Source organism: Papaver somniferum, chromosome 4, assembly GCF_003573695.1.
Source record: "Papaver somniferum cultivar HN1 chromosome 4, ASM357369v1, whole genome shotgun sequence".
Taxonomy (NCBI): domain Eukaryota; kingdom Viridiplantae; phylum Streptophyta; class Magnoliopsida; order Ranunculales; family Papaveraceae; genus Papaver; species Papaver somniferum.
The window spans coordinates 105,721,299-105,726,187 of NC_039361.1; the positions used below are offsets into that span (position 1 = coordinate 105,721,299).

General features: G+C 34.8%; 1 pseudogene; it reads left to right on the forward strand.

Annotated features, from left to right (window-relative positions):
* The first annotated feature begins 368 nt into the window (after nt 1-368).
* Nucleotides 369-1,183, forward strand: LOC113272938 (annotated as a pseudogene).
* Nucleotides 1,184-4,889: the final 3,706 nt, after the last annotated feature.

Genomic DNA, 4,889 nt, shown 5'->3' on the forward strand with positions numbered 1-4,889 from the left:
TCTGAGCTTGCTATTTGGTGCGGTGCACCACGGATGGCAGATATGCAAAAGTGAAAACTACAGGGAGATCCATTTTTCAGATTTTTTCCACTGTGAAACCCATGCCCAGAAATCTGAAGAGACGCACCCATTTTTTAGGGAAAAAATATTCTGAGACCCAAAAATATTGAAATTAAATTTTATCGTACTCTTCATCTTTCTTCTTCTCTTTTTCTCTTCCATCTCCAGATCCTATCTGATTTCAATCTGATTTCAATCTGATTTCATAAAAATCCGAAATTTCTTCATTGAAAACAAGTTTTAGCGGTAGATATATGAATATATCAAACCTTGTTTCAAGAAAGTGAAGCTGTAGATCTATGATTAACATGGTTTTGATTGCTGGAAATACATGGAACTGCAGCTGTTACGGAGGAGAAAGTGAATCCAAGAATGAATGGGTTGAGATGTTATTGAGAAATTGTAATAGATTTAGATGGTTTGGTTGGTTTAATGATTGCAGCTGATCATATGGAAGGTGAAAGTGGTACTGTGAATGAATCCAAGATGTACCATGGAATTCTGGTTTGAAAGACGGTATCGATCTTATTGTAAGTTTTGTGTCTTTTTTTATTTTTGATTGCTGTGTTAAGATGATGTTCTATAGGAGTAACGATAATGCAGGCAAAGGATCCAAGAGGATAATTGGTTCACTATTCTCATGACAAGACGAGCGAGAAATTTGAGTTTGTGGTTCACAGGGAAGGTCTGCACCAATTTTGTTTCAAGAAAAAGGGTCCTCATTACGAAACCGTCGACTTTGATATTCATATTCGCCATTTTGCATATCATGGCCAGCGTGCTAAGGACGGGATGTTTGGAGAATATCTAAGGTTTTGAATACTCTCGTCTTTCTTGATAAAAATGGAAAAGGTGACCTCTCGTTGTTTCTTGCACATGGTTTTGCAGAGCACCTTAACCCATTGATGACACAACTCGCAAAGTTGCAACAAGCTCTCTTTGACGTCCAGTTCGAACAGCACTGCCTAGAAGCTCAGACTGATCGCCAAGCTATATGTTGTATCTATCTCCCATAGTCAAAAAGTGATGACAACAGTCTGATTTAAAATTGTTGTTTTGGGCAGTGGATCATGGAATGAGTAAGAGGGCAATCCACAAAGCAATGTTGGAGCTGAGAAGATAGTTATTGCAAGAAGAAGTTACAGGAAATGATTTTACTGTCGGGAATTAATGTATGACTATTGTGCAATACAGGGAAAGAGAAGCACGAATTATTGTTGTGCAATACAGGGAAAGAAAAGCACATAATATGATTATGCATTTATAAAAATGGATGTATAACCTATTATGCATCTACAAAATTTGTTGCATAACCTATTATGCAGTCCAGAACAAGGTTGCATAACACTTTATGTAGCAATTTTTTTGTCACTATTAAAACCAACAAAAACAAAGACTGCATAACTTGTCATGCACCTATAATAATGTCTGCATAACATGTTATGCAGTCGCGAAAATAGATGCATAACCTGTTATGCATTTGAAAATACGGCTGCATAATGCATTATGCATCGAGAAAATTGTTGCACAATCTTTTATGCATCGAGAAAAAAGATGCATAATGCATTATGCATCTATTTTTTATGCACGCACTAATACATTCGTTACATAACTTGTTATAGATGCATATGCATAATTTGTTATGCAGTCGAGAAAATGGTTGCGTAATTCGTTATGCGTCTGCGGAATGTGTTATGCATCTTTTTTGGTGGCTGCATAATGATTATGTAGTCAGTTTTCGAAAATTTTGCCTAAAACGATGATCACCTCCGATTTTTTCATGAAAAACAAAAATTTGATATTGTTGTTTGTACTCGTTGTGTAGCTCTTTAAAAGATTTCCAACCATATAAAATTTATAAATTTCTAAGGTGCGGATTTTTAGATATGTTATGTCCAATTTGAGTTACCAATTATACCCCTGATGCATAACTCAGTCATGCAGATGCATAATCCGTCATGCAGAAGTTTTTAATAATTTCATATAATTATGGGTGTCACGGAAATAATTATGGGTGTTACAGTACTCAAAATTAATTGTGTGCCTGATAATGAGAATATTTTTTTTTTGATCTCCCGTGAAGAAAGAAGGCTTTAGGTTGAATATTTATAAAACTTTCTAGATATGCGAACAATGTCGACTTTTCTTTCGGCTCCTTAGTTTTGTCAGTGTCTAAATTGCATGAAGCAAATGCAGGGATAAAACTACATTCAGGCTTGAGAGGCTTGAAAACCATCGTATCAGTTCATGGCTTTCTAATTTAAAATGATAATAAAAATAAATAAATAATGGCTGCTTAGAATTCTATAATTGTTCAAAATTCTTGTCGGCCGCTATCATAAATTATGATGTCCCTTGATTCCAATGGGCAGTGGATGAAGTTATATAAATAAATTATCATGAAAACAATATTAAATAAGCGACGGCTAGTATATTGTTTTCTTTTACTTCGGCCCCCAAAAAAACAACCATTTTTGTCTTTCTCCATCCTCGGCATGGTATGATATGTAATAACGCAAATGATTTATCAGCATCATAATTACCAATAAGTTATTCCGTAATTGATGGTATATCATGGTGTTTTAAAAATCATTAATTAAAGGAGATTATAGGAATTCATTGATCTAAAATATAACAACAAAATAATATTTACCATGATTAAGGGAAAGTGATATTTTTGTTTTCTCAAATTTGACATATTTTAAGACAAAAATAAAAATGGAAAATGGGTCATTTGTCCAAATATTTTTAATCGTTCAAATGGACGAGTAAAAAATAATTTGGGTGAAATGGCCAAAAAAAATAGTGAGGATGAAACCGGTTTCATCTTAGCTTAAATTTAAAAAATAGCAAGGATGAAACTGGATACATCTTGTGTAAATTAAAAATAAGAAAAAATATTTGAAAATGGGCACGATGAAACTGGTTACATCCTGCCTATTTTTACATTTTTGTCCATTTAAACAATATCAAAATCTAACTGTCCATTTCACCCGAGAATTGTTGATTTTGGTCTTTTTAACCAATTTTGTGAAATAAAAAAGTAAAAGTATTATTGAAAATTCTTAAAACGAGGATAGTAATAAAAATAAATAAGATTGCAAGCTAATTGTAACTACCAACTATCAGTTCTATTATCCATGATTCTTTTTTTTTTCCTTCAAAATAAGAACATGAAGGATTGCAACTATCAACACCCAGTTCTGTAGTAAATCAGGTAAGGGAAATCAAAGAACTAGCTTGTCCTTTTTTGCTAACCTGTCGGGTATCTTTTTAGCTCTCGTTGCGTATTTTGATTAAAATCGAATTTAAAACCAAATATTGATTCATCATATTAGATAATCCGGACAATGATTTTGAGTTGGATGCCCGCAAACTTTATCTAATAAGATCATGCGGTTCATAATCTTTAGTCTCACATTGTCTGGCTTATCGAAAGCCGGTTTTCGAGGTTAGTCAGGCCCATGGACTTCAACATGGTATCAGGTCGGGTTATATATGTGCGAGTCATTTCGCACCTCTACTCATCGTCACCTGATTTATTGTCCACATGTTAGATCAAAGGAGATTACATCTAAAGGGGCGTGTTGAGTTTATTAGTCCCATATATTATGGGAAGTATAAAATCCTGTGATTTATAAGTCTTAGGCAACCCTAACCTTACAAGCCGGTTTCAGGGATAGTCAGGTCCATCGACTTCAACAAACAGTTAAGGATATGACAACAATGTCTAGTGTTGTTGTTGAAGAAATATAGAAGGAAACTATTAAACCCTCAACTCCAACCCCAAATCAACTTAGAAACTTTAATCTGTCACTTCTTGATCAATATTGTCCTCCAGTTAACATTCCAATCATACTTTTCTACCTTGTCGCCACCATGGCTATTAATACCGGAAGTAAGCACCATGATGATGCTCATTTGCTTAAGAGGTATCTTTCTGAAACTCTAGTTCACTTTTATCCAATAGTCGGTAGGATGAAACATAACATCGTTGTCGACTGTAACGATGAAGTGATTGGCTTTTCCGTAGGAGAAGTCGAAGGTAAAATGTGTGACTTCATGCAACTAGATGAATCCTTAAATTGCTTCTTTCATTTAAGGACCTTCCCGTGAAATTTATAAAGGAAGCACAGGTGATTATTTAGGTGAACATGTTCCATAACGGTGAACTGCCATTTGTTTGTGCATATCGCACAAGATTTCATATTTATGCACCATGAGTACATTCATTCGTAATTGGGAAGCCACCACCAAAACATCTCGTCATGGAGGCGTTATTGCTGCCCCAACCACATATTATAATTTTCTTCCATCTTTCGACTCGGCATCTCTCTTCCCACCCAGTGAACAATTCATATCTCCATTAGGGGTGCCACCCATACCCGTTTTCCATCCTACAGAGGATGTTGGGGGAGATAAAATTGTCAGCAAAAGATTTGTATTTGATGCGGTAAAGATAGCATTTGTATGTGAAAAGATATATTTATTGATGCACGATAATTGCAAATATTGTAGGCCAACATTGAGGTTGTTGCTTTTTGATATGAAAGGCAACCATCATATCTGTTAGAGCATTGTTCAGTCGAACTCGCAAGCATTGCTATCTCAATCTTGTTTGTCAAGTTTAGTTGATCAAAACTATATACTTGATTTCTAGTCTACTTATAGATATGTCTCGGATTAGGATAGAATGTTTAGTTGATCTTTAGACTTCACGACGTTCATCGATTGAATGTGAGATCTACTGAGGAGAGCTTGGAGGAACTTCATCAACAAAAGGTATGTGGAGACTAAAACTTATCTATCACTCAAAAGTATATTCCATT